This window comes from Sapajus apella, unplaced genomic scaffold, assembly GCF_009761245.1.
Source record: "Sapajus apella isolate SASKATOON/1434 unplaced genomic scaffold, GSC_monkey_1.0 scaffold3, whole genome shotgun sequence".
NCBI lineage: Eukaryota > Metazoa > Chordata > Mammalia > Primates > Cebidae > Sapajus > Sapajus apella.
In genome coordinates, this window is record NW_022436943.1 from 46,818,434 (window position 1) to 46,836,648 (window position 18,215).

Here is an 18,215-nt window from a genome sequence, read left to right on the forward strand (position 1 = left end):
AAAAAGAATTAAAAAAAAAAAAAAAAAAGAAAAAGAATACAGGAAAGGAAGAAAGAGGAAGAGGAAGAGGGAGAGAGAACAGGGGTGTTGCTTTATTGCCCGGGCTAGAATGCAGTCTAAAACTGGGTATGCCTGTAATTGTGTTTAATAATAGAGACATAAAAAAAAATGAGGGAATAAAATAATTAACAAGCAGCCAACCAATATTTCATTTAAACCTGTAAATACGTGTGATGTAGTACTGATAAGAGTGTATATTTTGTGTATTTAAAGTGGAGAGTTCTATGAATGTTAATTAAGTCTACTTGTTCCAGATCTGAGTTCAAGTCCTGGATATCGATGTTAACGTTCTGTCTCATTGATCTATCTAATATTGATGTTGAAGTCTCCCGCTATTATTGTGTGGGGGTCCAAGTCTCTTTGTAAGTCTTATATATCTGGGTATTCCTGTATTGAGTGGGTATATATTTAGGATCTTTAGCTCTTCTTGTTACATTGATCCTTTTATCTTTATGTAATATCTTTCTTTGCTTCTTTTGATCTTTATTGCTTTGAAATCTATTTTATCAGCAAAAATTGCAACTCCTGCTTTCTATTTATTTATTTTAGCTCTCCATTTGGTTGGTAAATTTTTCACCATCCCTTTGTTTTGAGTCTTTATGTATCCTTGCATGTGAGATGGATCTGGATGTAGCATACCAATGGGTCTTGGCTTTTTTTTGCCTGTCTGTGTCTTTGGATTGGGGGATTTAGTCGATTTAAATTTAAAATTAATAACAATATATGTGTGTTTGATACTGTCATTTAATGTTAGCTGGCTGTTTTGCCCATTAGTTGATGCAATTTCTTAAATATGTTGATGTTCTTTATTTTTTGGTATTTTTTAGAAAGGCTGATACTAGTTGTTCCTTTCTATTTGTAGTGGTTCTTTCAGAAGCTCTTGTAAAGCAGGCCTGGTGGTGATGAAATCTCTGAGTGCTTGCTTGTTCACAAAAGATTTTATTTTTCCTTCGCTTATGAAGCTTAGTTTGGCTGGATGTAAAATTCTGGGTTGAAAGTTTTTTTCTTTAAGGATGTTGAATATTGGCCCCCACTCTCTTCTGGCTTGTAGGGTTTCTACTGAGAGATCTGCTGTGAGTCTGATGGGCTTCCCTTTATGGGTAACCTGACCTTTCTCTCTGGCTGCCCTCAGTATTTTCTCTTTCATTTCAACCCTGGTGAATCTGGCAATTATGTGCCTTGAGGTTGGTCTTCTTGAGGAATATTTTTGTGGTGTTCTCTGTATTTCCTGGAGTTGAATATTGTCCTGCCTTGCTAGGTTGGGAAAGTTTTCCTGAATAATATCCTGAAGCGTATTTTCCAGCTTGGATTGATTTTCTTCGTCACATTCAGGTACACCTATCAAACATAGATTAGGTCTTTTCACATAGTCCCATATTTCTTGGAGACTTTGCTCGTTCTTTTTTATCCTTTTTTCTCTAATCTTGTCTTTTTGTTTTATTTCATGAAGTTGGTCTTCGACCTCTGATATCTTTTCTTCTACTTGATCAATTCGGCTGTTAAAACTTGTGCATAGTTCGCAAAATTCTCGTGTTGTATTTTTCAGCTCCATTAATTCACTTATATTCCTCTCTAAATTGTGTATTCTTGTTAACATTTCGTCAAACCTTTTTTCAAAGTTCTTAGTTTCTTTGCATTGGGTTAGAACAAGTTCTTTTAATTCCCAGAAGTTTCTTATCATCCACTTTTTAAAGCCAGCTTCTGCTAATGGAACACAGTCTTTCTCCATCAGGCCTTGTTCTGTTTCTGATGAGGAACTGTGATCCCCTGTAGAGGGAGAGGCGTTCTGAGTTTGGGTATTCTCAGCCTTTTTAGGCTGTTTTCTTCCCTTCGTTATAGATTTATCCATCTGTGGTCTTTATAATTACCGTCTTTATAGTTGGGTTTCTGAATGGACGTCCAACTTGTTGATTCCCGGCGCTAGAATCTGAGCAACCCTCTGCTCTGGCCAAAACAGCGGCTTTAAGATTGATGGTGCTTTTCTGACTCTGCACCAAGAACCGCCACACCAAGGCAGCGGCAAAACCGCCTCACCGGCCTCAAGAGTCACGCTGGCGACAGGTGGGGCTCCTCCGCTGGGAATCTCCTGGTGTGTGAGCAACAAAAATTGATCTGAAAGTGTGTCGTCCTCTCGTTCTCTGCTCTTTCAGTGGGAGCTACAATCCCGAGCTGCTAGTGATCAGCCATCTTGGATCTCTCTCCTTTTTTTTTTTTTTTTTGAGATGGAGTCTTGCCTGGTCTCTCAGCTACCTCAGCTCACTGCAACCTCTGCCACCCAGGTTCAAGCAATTCTCCTGCCTCAGTCTCCCCAGGAGCTGGGATTACAGGCATGCACAAGTACTCACAGCTAATTTATATATTTTTAGTAAAGACGGGATTTCATCATGTTGGCCAGGATGGTCTCGATCTCTTGATCTCGTGATCCGCCCGTCTCAGCCTCCCAGAGTGCTGGGATTACAGGTGTGAGCCACCACGTCCAGAAGTAGGGCTTAATCTTGTAGGAAAAAATCGGTCATGGTAAGCTCTTTGACATGAGATGTCAGAAGACCAGCATTTTGCAGTGTCCTTTGGCTGTGGTGGGCAGGTTGGAGCTGTCAGAAGGGACAGTGGAAACCAGCTGGGGGAGACCTCTGCATGCAATGGCAGGGAGTCTGGAGTGAAATGAAGGATGGATGGATCTGGGAGGTTTTGTTTTGAGGATGAGTTTGTATTGGCTGAAGATTACAAAGGAAGCAAGGAGAGAATAACATGCTCCGCCATACAGGGACGGGTTGAGGAGGCGTGCCATCTGATGTTCACATTCAGGCGCATTCCACACTTCTGTCAGGCACTCTGCTCAGGGTTTTTGGAATCTTTCTCTCATTCGTCCCCCAAAACAGTGTTTGCAGGTGGTGTAGTGGATGCTATCAATCCCCACTTCCCATATGCACCTTCCTTACTACTCCTTGCATAAGTGACCTAACATACTTGGTCCTGGGCGAGTGGGAAGCGTGGAGTTAACACCTCCTGGAGCAGCCTTCAGGCCTGTTGGGTGGGAACGGGTGGATAAATGGCTTAGCTTTCTTGCTCCTCAGAGTGTACAACTCTGGGCTAGATGCTGCTCCATCTCCCAGGGTCCCCAGCAGGCTTGGTCCCCAGCTGCCCACAACAGCCCTTGGCACCTGCCCAGTGACCTGGCTGGCTTCCTTGTTCCTTGACTCACATCTCTAATCCCTACTCTAATCTCTAATCCCTATTTGAGAGGTGTTTCCTAAGATCACCTCTCAAATAAACAACTTGTACTCAAGTTCCTGTCTCAAGGTATGCCCTGGGGAAACTCAACCCAATGCGGTTTCCAGATGATAATATCTAGGCCCTGCGAGGTCATTTCACTCGCTCAAGCTCACATATCCAGTATGTAACACCAGTAAGTAACAAATCTAGGACTCTAACCCAGCTCTCCTTAGCCCCAGCCTGGTGCTGTCTTCTGCTCTACCTGCTTAGTGTCTGCTGTAATGACACCCTAGGTCCTTTTGCATGTTGGGCTTTCCAGCAAGAGTCTGGCCTATTAGACCATAAACTCATCAAAAGTAGAACTATGACCTTGATAACTTTGTATACTCAAGAACAACAGGAACTGTGTCTTTCAGCGAGTAGATGCTCAATAAGAATTTATTGAAAGGAAGGGAGATAGGAGCAAGAGGAACAGTGACTGAGGGAAAGAGGAGACAGTTGGGAGCATGAAACTGGGGCAGAGGAGAGACTCTTGTGTCCCTTTTTGATATGGGGCACAAGAGTGACTTGCTTTGGAGGAGGCTGTGGCTAGAGTGTCAAAAGCAGAAGCCCAGGGGGCCCATGGGTGAGCAGAAAACTGAGAACTTAGAAAGTCAATTTTCTTGGAAATTATGTATGAGAGGGAAATCTAGCGAAAAATGTTTTTCAGTGCATGTCTCCCTAGAAGGGAGGTTTTCTCCTTAATTTTTTTTTAAGACAGTCTCACTGTGTCACCCAGGCTGGAGTGCTGTAGTATGATCTTGGCTCACTGCAACCTTCTCCTCCCAAGTTCAAGTGGTTCTCATGCCTTAGCCTCTTGGAGTAGCTGGGACTACAGATGCATGCCACCGCACCTGGCTAATTTTTTTGTATTTTTAGTATAGAAGGGGTTTCACCATGCTGGCCAGACTGGTCTTGAACTCCTGACCTCATGTGACCTGCTTGCCTGGGCTTCCCAAAGTGCTGGGATTACAGGCGTGAGCCACCACTCTGGGCCTGTGTTTTGTTTTTAATGTGAGATTAGTTATCATAACTTTGCAGAAAGAACATTGGATGGATTTTCTCAGCAGAGTTAAGTCTATGACTTAGATACTCTAGAGCAGTAGGTTTTGAACTATACAAGGCACTAGCACTTCTAAGGCACTGTCTTAGAAACTGCCTCAAAAAGGAGGAGATGATAATAATTGATTAATACTTATTGAATTCTAATTAGACCACGTGCCAAGCCCCGTGCTAAGTCTTGGTCTGCGTTATCTCATTTAATCCTCTAGGTAGGCTTCGATAAGAGTTCCTGTTATCATTCCCACTTCATAGATTACGAAGCTGACACTCAAAGATGTCTCCCAGCTCGTAAGTGGCCAAAGTGGGATTCAGCCCAGGGCTATTTGATTCCAGAGCCCATGGCCTTCATGGGCAAGGCTGCAGGTACCCTTCTCTCCACTCCTTCCCCAAGCATGCCCCCACTTCGCCAGAATTGAAACTCAAGATTTTCACACCCTAGAGAGCAAACTAGGGAACAGGAACTACGCTGTTGGTTAGGACTTGGGAGAAGATATAGTAAAAAGTGTGACACTTTTATCACATTCTGTAAAAGTCTTGGGGCTTTGCTGTCCCACTATGAAGGGCATTTTTTTGTTTGTTTGTTTGTTTTGAGACGGAGTCTTGCACTGTTGTCTGGGCTGGAGTGCAGTGGTGTGATCTTGGCTTACTGCAACCTCTGCCCCCGGGGTTCGAGCAATTTCCCTGCCTCGGCCTCCTGAGTAGCTGGGATTACAGGCGCCCACCATCATGTCTGGCTAATTTTTTGTATTTTTAGTAGAGATGAGTTGTCACTATGGTGGCCAGGCTGGTCTCGAACTCATGACCCCGTGATCCGTCCACTTCAGCCTCCCAAAGCGCTGGGATTACAGGCGTGAACCACTGTGCCTGGCCGTGAAGGGATTTTGAAATACATTTTGATGAATGCATTCTGCTCTCTTGGTACACCAGGGGGCGCATTTAGCACAGGAATGGGAATAAAGTGGCTGTAGGAAATGCTTTTCCTGTTGTTTGTAGGGAAGAACATTTTCTCTTTCTCACTAAAAAACACCTTTCTTCTGAAAAATTTGAAAGCAAGTTGCAGATTTCATGAGATTTCACCTATAAATACTTCAGAAGGATTTCGTAAGACATTCTTCTGCTTTATCATGATATTATCATCATAACCAAGAAAGTTAGCATCGATGCTACAATGATGTCTAATATGTGGTTTGTACTCAAACTTCTCCAGATAGCTCTAAGATGTTCTTTATTGCTTTTTTTGGGTTCGATCCAGAATAAATTTTGTATTTTCTTAATATTAGATCAGTTATTCCTCTGGAATATTTTGCTACAAAATGCTTATGATTTTTACTGCCCGTTGAATAACCCATAAAGCTGATTTGCCATGCTTTATTAAGTTTCTCTTTGATTGCTATTGTTTATTCCTATGATAAGTATACTACGATGTTAAGTGGGACTTTCCTTTTCTCAATTTTGACTCAGGCACCAATTAAATAGATATCAGAATCCAAAGTGAGTGCGAGATGATGAAGATGATTATTTTTTGAGATGAAGTCTCGCTCTGTTGCCAGGCTGGAGTGGAGTAGTGTGATCTTGGCTCACTGCAACCTCCACCTCCTGGGTTCAAGTGATCCTCCTGCCTCAGCCTCCCAAGTAGCTGGGACTACATGTGTATGCCACCACCCCAGCTAGTTTTTGTATTTTTAGTAGGATCAAGGTTTCATCATGTTGGCCAGTATGATCTCAATCTCTTGACCTGGTGATCTGCCTGCCTTGGCCTCTCAAAGTGCTGGGATTACAGGCATGAGCCTCTGCTCCCGGCCATGAGTATGAGATTGACATGGTCTATGGAATTCATCAAATGTCACAGGTTAGGTTCCTTGTAAAAGACTCTAGATGGACATTTGTATTTGGGCAGTTTATCAGGGAGTGTTTGGGGATCAACAGCTAAGGGTGAAGAAAGGAAGCAGGATGAGACAATGGGAGGTGTTTAACTGTGATGCAGTCCCTACTCAGCCAATCCTCAGGGAGCTCTAGAGCTGGGATGGTGATATTTGGCTGTGTCCCCACCCAAATTTCATCTTGAATTGTAGCTCCCATAATTCCCATGTGTCATGGGAGGGACCGGTGGGAGGTAATTGAATCATGGGGCAGGTCTTTCATGTGCTGTTCTCGTGATAGTGAATAAATCTCACGAGATTTGATGATTTTATAAAGGATATTCCCCTGCACACACTCTCTTGCCTGCCACTATGTAAGGCATGACTTTGCTCTTCCTTCATCTCCCACCATTAAAGAGTCCATTAAACCTCTTTCCTTTATAAATTAACCTGTCTCAGGTATGCCTTTATTAGCAGTGTGAGAACAGACTAATACAGATAGTCTTGCAGAGTTATTCTCTTCTGGGGCAAGGAGGCTGGGTCTGTATACCCCTAAAGGGATCAGTCAATGGATGCAGGTTGCCCCTGGGACAGAGATGTGACCACAGTAACTCCCTTCAGCTTAGAGCAATTTTCAGAGAGATTTGGAATAGAAATGAGGGTGTCAGTGAGGAAGGGGAGCCCTGGGCAGGGACCACAGCATCCCTAACAGCCATAACAGCAGGGAAATGCTCATGAACATGTTGCCTAACCTTGGATCCCCTCAGACTGAATACACAAGAGGTCAGAATGGCAGTGGCGTGAGGAGGAGGAGGGGCAGAGGGATGCTACTGGAGAAACAGCATTGCCAGGCTGTGCCTCCACTCTCCCTCCCCAGGGGGAAGGACCAGGAGTGCTGGTCCTCCACCACTTTCATTTCAAGGGTACAATGGGAGCTCCCATTGGACCACAGACTGAACTTATATATTTCCTATGATTGGGAAATACGTAACTGGCTAGAGTGGCCTGTGGCATCAGGACACAGAGGGCTGGGTTTGGGTCTGTGTTCCCGGGGTTTGTTGGGGCAAGAGATGAGAGAGTGTTTCCTGGGGCTTAAATGTGGGCCCTTGGCTGGGCACCATGGCTCACGCCTGTAATCTCAGCACTGTGGGAGGCCAAAGTGGGAGGATCACTTGAGGTCAGGAGTTCGAGACCAGCCTGGCCAACATAGTGAAAGCCTGTCTCTATTAAAAATGTAAAAATTAGCTCGGTATGGTATCATGTGGCTGTAATCCTAGCTACTTGGGAGGCTGAGGCACAAGAATCACTTGAACATGGAAGGCGGAGGTTGCAGTGAGCCAAGATTATACCACTGCTCTTCTGCTTGGGCAACAGAGCAAGACTCCGTCTCAGGGAAAAAAAAAAGCATGGGCCCCATAGGAGAGACAATACTGGACCAGAGTCATTTTTAAAACCCTTTTATTTTGAGTGAATTTAAGACTCAGAAGAAATTGCAAAAATAAAAGGGAGTTCCCATGTACCCTTCATCAGGCTTTCCCCTATGGTCACGTAGAACCAGCGTACATTATCAAAACTAGGAAATTGATATTGACATTGACACAATAGTGTGAACTAAACTACAGACCTAACTTGATTTTCATGAGTTTTGACATGCTCTTGTGTGTGCATGTGTATAAATAGTACTATGAAATCTTATCACACATATGGATATGTGTAATCACCACCACAACAAGTGTCCTTCACTGCAGAGAAACTCTGTCACACTATATAGCTTTGTAGTCAGACCCCCCTGCCAACCCTAACTCCTGGCGACCACTCATCTGTTCTCTACCACCAGAATTTTCATTTTAACAGTGTTCTGCAAATGGATTGTACAGTATGTACCCTTTTGAGATTGTTTATTTTTCACTCAACATAACATCTTTTTTTTTTTTTTTTTAGACAGAGTCTTGCTCTGTCACTTAGGCTAGAGTGCTGTGGCGCAATCTTGGCTCACTGCAACCTTCACCTCCCCGGTTCAAGCCATTCTCGTGCCTCAGCCTCCTGAGTAGCTGGGATTCCAGGCCCCCGCCACCGTGCCAGGCTAATTTTTGTGTTTTCAGTAGAGACGGGGCTTTGCCATGTTACCCAGGCTGGTCTCGAACTCCAGGGCTCAAGCGATCCACCCACCTCGGCCTTCCAAAGTGTTGGGATTACAGGTGTGAGCCACCATACCCAGCCAGCGCGACATCTCTGAGTTCCATCCATGTTGTTGTGTGTGTCATTAGTGCATTCTTTCCCTATAACTTAGAGTCATATTCAGTTGTATACCCATTCACAGTTTGTCATTCTGCATGAGGGTCATTTTAAATTCTGCCCAAGAGGACCCTTTCGGAGGGTGAGAGAACGCGAAAGAGTGAAGCCTGAGTGGAGGGGATTGCCAGAGAACCAGGGGCTGAGGGCAGTGGCAGCTGGAATGGAGTGCTTCTCTCTTGTCCTGAGAATTCCAACTGGAGAGGTTCCCAGAGATAGGAATCGCCAGAGATCCCAAGAAGTATGCCCCAAGTGAGAGGCAGCTTTATATAGCTGCAAAGCCCAGTGAGCAGGAAGTCAGCTTACAACTGTGCCAGTCGGAAGCCAATTAAAGTAGCTCCAGACATAACAACTTACCTCTTTGCCTTCTGTCCATTTGGTCCTGGGATCTAAAACAGCAGGTAGTGAGTTGGGGAGAATTATGGGGCATGGTGCAAGACAGAAGAAAATGACTAATTTCCCCTCACCTCCCTGGGAACTGCCAGCTCTTACAAAGAAGGGGAATAAATCTTTTGAGTGAAAATGGAATTGTTGATTAATAGAATGAACTGACTCATTGAATTACTCTAGTAAGACCATGTTTGTGACTTGATGTGACCATCAGACTGTCATTTCCTGAAAATGACACAGCAGGCAGGAGCCTGCAATTGTTTTCATCTGGAATGAGGACAAGATTCTTCCCTCCTTCTACCCCTCCTCCCTATTCCCCCCGACAAAATGTATACATGGGTGTGCAAATATCTCTTGCATCTTGTTTTCAGTTCTTTTGGATATGTATCAAGAAATGGGATTACTGGTCATATAATTGCTGGTAATTCTATTTTTAAGTTTTTGAGGAACCTCCATTCTGTTTTCCATGGGTGATACCATTTTACATGAAAGGGATGATGGAAGAAAAACAATAAAGTGGTGTTTTGATTATGTTACCATATCAGTTACATATTTAACTTGGAAATAAATATCTTCTATACGTAAGCTCTTGTTTTAATAGTATAATTTCCTTAGAGCAAATTCCTGAGAATGGGATTAATAGGTCAAAAAGCTGGGAAATGTTTGTGGTTCTTGAGACATACTGCCAAATTGCTTTTCTTTCTTTCTTTTATTTTTTTCTTTTACCTTTTTTTTTTTTTTTGGAAACAGAGTCTTGCTCTGTTGCCCAGGCTGGAGTGCAGTGGTGCGATCTCGGCTCACAGCAACCTCCACCTCCTGGGTTCAAGCATTTCTTCTGCCTCAGTCTCCCGAGCAGTGGGACTACAGGTGTGCGCCACCATGCCTGACTGATTTTTGCATTTTTATTAGAGATGGGATTTCACCGTATTGGCCAGGCTGGTCTCCAACTCTTGACCTCATGATCTGCCTGCCTCAGCTTCCCAAAGTACTGGGACTACAGGCGTGAACCACCGCACCTGGCCCTAATTTTTGTATTTTTGGTAGAGATGGGTTTCCACCATGTTGGCAAAGCTGATCTTGAACTCCTGGCCTCAAGTGATCTGCCTGCCTTGGCCTCCCAAAGTGCTGGGATTACAGGTGTGAACCACCGCGTCCAGCTGCCAAATTGCTTTTCTAAAGGTTTGTGCCAACTTACATTCCCACCAAATATTGTATGAAGGTTTTATCATATATTCAATGGCATGAGATAATGTCATAAGATTGTAAATGTAATGGGGTTTAAGTGCCATTTTGATGTTTGGAATAATTTTTAAAGTGTTTTCATAATATGATAATTTTTGCATTAAGTATTTTTATCAATGTCTCTAAGCTTGGCTTTAATATCTTGAGTACAGAATGTGGCTGAGAGTCTGATTTCATAAATTAACTACTGGCTAATCATATCCAGGTTCCAGAGGGTTCCTTGGAACAGTTAGAACTAGACCAAATCCTATAGAATTGTGGGCAAGGAAGAAAGGGAGAGGCAAGGGCCAGAGAAACAGTGAATATAAGAGACAGGTTCAAGGTTTCTATTTATTTATTTAGAGATGGAGTTTTGCTCTTGTTGTCCAGGCTGAAGTGCAATGGTATGGTCTTGGCTCACTGCAACCTCTCTCTCCTGGGTTCAAGTGATTCTCCTGACTAAGCCACCCAAAGAGCTGGGATTACAGGTGCCCACCAGCATGCCTGGCTAATTTTTGTATTTTTAGTAGAGATGGGGTTTCACCATGTTGGTCAGGCTGGTCTGGAACTCCTGACCTTAGGTGATCCGCCTGTCTTGGCCTCCCAAAGTGCTGGAAGTTCAAGGTCTCTAAATGAGAGGTAAACTGAAACAGGAGGCCAGAGCAATGAGATGGCCGCCGTGATTTTAGGAGATGAGATGGGAAAGGGCCTCAGGAAATAGGGATTCTTGCATGGCCCCCAAAGAGGGCAGTGGGGTAGGGAATATGCTTCCTCCTACCCTAAACACCAATAAGTTAGAAACTTTATTTATGTATTTATTTATTTATGGTAAAAATATAACATAAAACTTACCATCTTAACCATCTTAAAGTGTGCAGTAGTGTTAAGTATATTTGCATCATTGCGCCACAGATCTCCAGAAGTTTTTGTCTTGCAAATGGAAACTCTGTACCCATCAAACAACTCTCCATTTTCCTCTCCCCATATCCCCAGCTACCGATCTTCTACCTTCTGTTTCTACGAGGTTAACTACTTTAGATACCTCAAACAAGTGGAATCATAAAGCCTTTATCTGCATTCTTTTATTTAGCTTAATGTCCTCCAGTTTCATTCACATTACAGTGTATGATAGGATTTTTATTTTGATAGATCGAATAGTATTCCATTGTTTGTCTATATCACATTTTCTTTATCCATTTTTCCATCACTGAACATTTAGGTTGCATCCACCTCTTGGCTGTTGTGAATAATGATGCAAGGAACCTGCATGTGCAAATATCTTTGTGAGATTGTGTTTTCAGTTCTTTTGGACATATATCAAGGAATGGGATGGCTGGTCATGTAATTGCAGGTAATTCTATTTTTAATTTTTTGAGGGACTTCCATTCTGTTTTCCATGGGCTGTTCCATTTTACTTTCTACCAACAGTGCACAAGTGTTCCAATTTCTCTGTCTTTACCAGCAAGTACTTGTTACACAATCTCCCTTCTTTCTTTCTTTTCTCCTTTTTTTTTTTTTTTTTGAGACAGAGTTTGGCTCTTGTTGCCCATGCTGGAGTGCAATGGCACGATCTCGGCTCACCACGACCTCTGCCGCCTGGGTTCAAGTGATTCTCCTGCCTCAGCCTCCTGAGTAGCATGCGCCACCATGCCCAGCTAATTTTGTATTTTCAATAGATATGGGGGTTTCTCCATGTTGGTCAGGCTGGTCTCAAACTCCTGACCTCAGGTAATCCGCCCCCCTTGGCTTCCCAAAGTGCTGAGATTACAGGCATGAGCTACTGTGCCTGGCCCTTCTTTCTTTTTATATTGGCCATCCTAATGGGTGTGAAGTGATATCTCATTGTGGTTTTCAGTTGCATTTTTCTGATGATTAGTAATGCAAACATCTTTTCATGTGCTTGTTGGTCATTTGTATATCACTTTTAGAGAAATGTCTGCTCAAGTACTTTGCCCATTTTTTAATTGGGTTATTTTAATTTTGTTCTTGAGTTAAAGGAATTCTTTATATATTCTGGGTATTAGTCCCTTCTCAGCTGTATCATATGAGCATATTTTCTTCCATAAGTTGCCTTTTCACTATATTGATTGTATCTTTTGGTGTACAAAAGTTTTTTTAAGTTTGATATAATTCATTTGTCTACTTTGCTTTTTGTTGCCTGTGCATTTAGTATCATAACAATAAATTATTGCTGGAAATTTTTTTTTATTTGTTTAAGCCTGTGGGAGGCAATACGGTCTGAGTGGACTTTAACATCTTGGAGAAGTAAGCCTTGGTCAAGCTTGCAGATAAGAGACTAGGCTGGCTATTCATCCTGTAAAACAGCCCTACAAATTTCCTGTACATTTTCCATACACCATGGAATCCAAGATCCCACAAATAATGTGAACTTATTCATTTTTGTTTGTCTTCTTTCTTCTAATGTTAATTTTTTTAACTGCAGGAAAAAAATCACAAAATAATAGAATCCTTCTTTTATAAGGTAGATGTGGGAGCATGTAATCTTTTGAGTGAGGTGGAGAGGTCAAAATAAAATACAGCTAGTGCTTGACTTAACGACCATGATTGGTTCCGACAGACTGGTCGTAACACGATTTGGTTGTGAGTTGAGTAGGCTATATGTACAGTACTGTGAAATGATGTTATAAAAATCTTTAAGTCATATTTTATCATAATTTTCTTTCATTATTGTTTTATATCATAATTTTCTTAGTTCATTTTATGCCATTTGTATCATCTCTACACCATTTTGTTTTTTATTTTTACATTCGTCAGGTTTAAGTAAAACACTGCATTACCAGTACAACTGGTTTAATATTTGCAAAACATACAAAATTACAAAATACAGGTGCATACAAAAATACAAAATACAGGTGTAAAAAATACCATAGGAAACATTTTCTCAGTTGCAAAACATATCAAAATATATAAACATGTACGAAACATTTTATTGGCCGCTGGTGCTTGGCTGAGGATCGTTGATGCTGTCATCTGAGGCAGCAGTTGGGATTACCGGAGTTGGTTTTTTCATAAACATGGTGAGCTTTGTCTGAATTGTATGTTTCTTTTTTTCTTCATAAATTTCACGATACAGACGAAACACATCGTGCACCATCCGTTCAATCCTTGCAAATCATTCAATGTTTGGGTCCATTGCTTCGCAATGTATAAGAAGTTTATTGGGAGGGGTTTGATGAAAAACATCCAAGACACAAAACACAAATTGCTGTACCAAGTCTGGGATAACAGTTGAAATGGTGCATGTGGAGATGGTAGTGCTGCTGGAAGCTGGTCCGCACTGTCGTATGCCCAGCTGGGCAACATTTGCGCTGCCAGACGCGGAGCAGTCGCGGCTAGCGATTGTGGTCGTAAAGTCGAATGGTCGTAAGTTGCATAGGTCGTAAGTCAATCAATACCTGTACTAAAAAGTGAATAAAACTTTGAGACTGTCAGATGGAGACCTACTTAAACCTTTTCTTCAAATGCCACCAATACCAAAGAACAGCAGTTGTTTGACTAATTCATTCACCAAAAGTGATTATCAAATGTCTACTATGTTCTGGGCACTAACCAGCCAAGGCAATATGGATGTGTGTAAGAGACAGGTTTCTGCTGTCTGTGAGTCTATTACAATCTCATCTTCTGTTAGAAGCATCAACAAACATGTTGCCTGCCCTCCCTCTGCTAGAAGTTTGGGGAGGCATGTTATGGACTAAATGTTTGTGTCCCTCAAAATTTACATGTTGAGGCTTTAAACCCCAGTGTGATGGTATTTGGACGTAGGGCCTTTGGGAGATAATTAGATATCAATGAGGTCATGAAGGTGTGGTCCCCATGTTGGAATTAGTGGCCTTATGAGAAAAAGGACAAGAGAGGTTCTTCTCTTTTTCTGCCACGTCGGGACACAGTAAGAAAGCAGCTATCTACAAGCCAGGAAGAGGGCTCTCACCAGGAACTGAGCCCTGCTGGACCTTGATCTTGGACTTTCCAGACTTCAGAGCTGTGATTTCTGTTGTTGATGCCACCACCCAGTCTATAGTATTTTGTTAAGGCAGCCGACACAGACTAATACAAGGTGTAAGGGACAGTGACATGCTGCTCATTTTCTCTCAAGGGTTCGTGAACTTGTTGTTACCATGGCCTCCGCAGTCCCTCTGTGTTCACTTCTCTTTGCTAAGGGCAAATAACTGATGAGATGAAAACATTTCATAACTGCAGAATAAAAGGGATGAGACCCTAAAGGCTGAGGGCTGTCATCAGGTGTCTGAAGGAGTCAGTGTCCCACCTGAAGGACTGTCTGTGGAACTATTTCTCAGTGTTTCTCCAGACTCCACTCCCCACTCGCTGGTTGAGACCAGAGTTTCTGTCATTTCAATGACCTAAGTGCTCCATTCAAGAAACACAAATTAGGATGAAAAGAGGCATGGTATTGCTTTTGCAAGCCACGACCTAACAGAGGAGACATTCAATAGCACTCTCACGTTGGCTGAACAATGACGATTGTGTATGAGTTAACCTACTGCTTGTGTTGCCGTTTTTCAGCTAGGTGTTTTATTTCTTCCTGATGGAATGCACAGTGAGTTGGGTTTTCTTTTATATTGACTATTTTCTCAATACAACTTCTCTCAAGTCTTCATGATAAAGAGTTTTCAATATCCTGAGAGAGGTGTATCAGGTTTATGTAAGAAATCCAGTTCACAACATTCATTGTTGTAAAAAATTATTTATGCTTAACTATTAACCTATATATAGTTCTCATTTTATAAATATAAGTCCAAAATATGTATTTTTTTAAGATTTTTTTTTTTTTTTTTTAGGTGGCATCTTGCTGTGTCGCCCAGGCTGGAAAGCAGTGACACAATCTTGGCTCACTGCAACCTCTGCCTCTTGGGTTCAAGTGATTCTTGTGTCTCAGCTTCTGAGTAGCTGGGACTACAAACACACACTACCACACTTGCCTAATTTTTGTATTTTTATTAGTGATGAGGTTTTGCCATGTTGCCCAGGCTGGCCTTGAACTCCTGGCCTCAAGTGATCCACCCACCTCGGCTTCCCAAATTGCTGGGGATTACATGTGTCAGCCCCCACCCCAACCCCAATATTTTTTAAATAAAACTTTTACTTTGGAATATTTTGGATTTACAGAAAATTTGCAGAAGTTCCCATTTATTCCTCACCCAGTTTCAATTTCCCCTAATGTTAGTTAACATCTTATATTATCGTGGTGCTTTTGTCCAAACCAAGAAGCTAACATCGTGCATTATCATAAGCTAAACTCTACACTTATTTTAATTTCACCAGATTTTCCACTGACATCCTTTTTCTAGTCCATGATCCAATTTATTTATTCATTAATTTGTGTTTTTTTTTTTTTTTGAGGTGAAGTCTAGCTCTGTCACCCAGGCTGGAGTGTCTTGGCCCACTTCAACCTCTGCCTCCCCGATTCAAGCGATTCTCCTGCCTCAGCCTCCTGAGTAGCTGGGATTACAGGCACATGCCACCACGCCTGGCTAATTTTTGTATTTTTGGTAGAGATGGGGTTTCGCCATGTTGGCCTTGAACTCCCAGCCTCAAGTGATCTGCCTGCCTTGGCCTCCCAAACTGTTGGGATTACAGGCGTGAGCCACCACACCCAGCCTGTCACTTTTAATGCATTATTTTGTGATCTTCTTAGAGCCCAGAGTTAAAACATTTCTCTAGTACTTTTATTAAATGTAGTATTACTAAAAGCAGCTTTCTGAATTGGGTAAACCCTAATGGACTCTTGCAGCCCATACACTGATCAGTTCTTGTAATTAAGAATCCAGTCCCCAGGAGGAACAACTGCAGGTGTGGGCTGCCCTGACAGAGTCCAGCCTTGGCCTGGTTGATACCAGTTTTTCTATATAACGTGGCTAGTATGTTAATCAGGGTCTTGTAAGGAAATCTAAGGCATACTCAGTTGGGATTTTGAAGAGGATTTAATGAAGGGACTGTTAACCTAGGTGGGGCAGTATCTTAGTCAGCTATGTTTCCCAGGCCGCTCTCAAACTCCTGGGCTCAATCAGTCCTCCTGCCTTGGCTTCCTAAGGTGCTGAGATTACAGGTGTGAGCCACCATGCCTTGCCTCTGCTTCCTCTTATAGGGATACCAGTCATATTGGGTTAAAGGCTCACTCTACTTCACTGTAACCTCATCTCAAATTAACTAATTATATCTGTAACAACATGATTTCCAAAGGAGGTCACATTCTAAGGTACTGGGTATTAGGACTTTGTTGTAGTGAGGGTTATCGTGAGAAACAGAGCCTATAGGATGGTTCCGTATCTATATGTAGAAAGAAATTTTATTATAAGGAATTGGCTCACGTGATTATGGAGGCTGGCAAGTCCCAAGATCTGCATAGTGAATCAGGAAGCTGGAGACCCAGGAGGGCCAGTGGTTTAGTTCCAGGCCATGTCCAAAGACTTGAGATCCAGGAGAGCTAATGGTACAGTCTCAGTCTGAAGTCTAGCAGGCTTGGGACCCAGGGAGAGCTGGTGTTTCAGTTCAAGTCCAAAGACAGAAAAAATCAATGTCCCAGCTCAAAGGCAGTCAGGAAGAAGAAACTCTTACTCAAGGGAGAATCAGCTTTTTGTTCTATTGAGACCTTCAATGATTGGATGAGGTCCACCCTCATTAGGAAGGGTAATCTGCTTTACTCTGTCTGCCGATATAAGTGTTACTCTCATCCAAAAACACCCTCACATAAACCCCCAGGATAATATTTGATTAAATATCTGGGCACCTCATGACCCAGTTAAGCTGACACATAAACTTAACCATCACATTTTTAAAGTGTCTTTTTGGGAAGCACAATTCAACCCATAAAAGTAACCATCATGTCTAGAGAACTTTTTCAGATGAAGAGATAGAAGGATTAATTCAAATCTGTATTTACTGCTTTGTACTGTTATTATTTGATAGGGGTCTTATGCCACTCCCACCCATCAATGATGGCGGAGGCTATTTTCCAGGATTTTAGGGTTGTGGGCAGCTGGGCAATGCCTTGGGAGAGCTGTAAGTAGGGGCAGAAAGGAAGGAAGTATGCCAAACAGTGCTAAAAAATATCCAAAGCTAAGACATGTGTAATTAGCCCTGACCTCCTTTGTCCTTCCTCCTTGCTAAAGCAGAGTGGGTGAGATGGCTCATGGGTTATTAATTGCCCTCTGCTAGTCACTTTGCAGGCATGGCCTCCCATATTGCTTACTCTGTTTTCTAGGGATGTCAGCAAATTACCACAAACTTGATGGCTTAAAGCAACAAAAATATATTGTGTCATGGTTGTAGAATTTAGAAGTCTAAAATCAAGGTGGCAGAGGGGCCATGCTCCATCTGAAGTTGTCCAGGGACTGAAGTCTTCAATCCTTCCTTGCCTCTCCCTAGCTTCTGGTGGTTCCTGGCAATCCTCGTGTTCTTTGGCTTGCAACTGTCTCCCCACGATATCTGCCTCCATTTTTTATTTTCTTTTTTTTAGATGGAGTTTCACTCTTGTTGACCAGGCTGGAGTGCAATGATGCAATCTTGGCTCACCACAATCTGCACCTCCTGGGTTCAAGTGAGTCTCCTGTCTCAGCTTCCTGAATAGCTGGAATTACAAGTGTGTGCCACCACGCCCAGCTAATTCTGTATTTTTAGTAGAGATGGGATTTCTCCATGTTGGTCAGGCTGGTCTTGAGCTCCTGATCTCAGGTGACCCACCCACCTTGGCCTCCCAAAGTGCTGGGATTACAGGTGTGAGGCACCGCTCCCAGCCTATCTGCCTCCATTTTACATGGCCTTCCTTCTGTTTCTGCGTGCCCTCTCTTCTGATAAAAACAGCAGCCATTGGATTTAGGGCCCACCATGATCCAGCATGACTTGATTTTAAGTTAATTACATTTGCAAATACCCTGTTTCCAAAGATGTCACATTCTGAGGTTCTGGAAAGGCATGCATTTTGAGGGAGACATTATTCAACCCCTTATAGTTCCTACAACTCTTTTTCTGTGGAAGAGAAAGAGGCAGGGAGAGTAACTGGCCCAGATCACAGTTAAGTGGCTGAGCTGAGTTTTACCCATA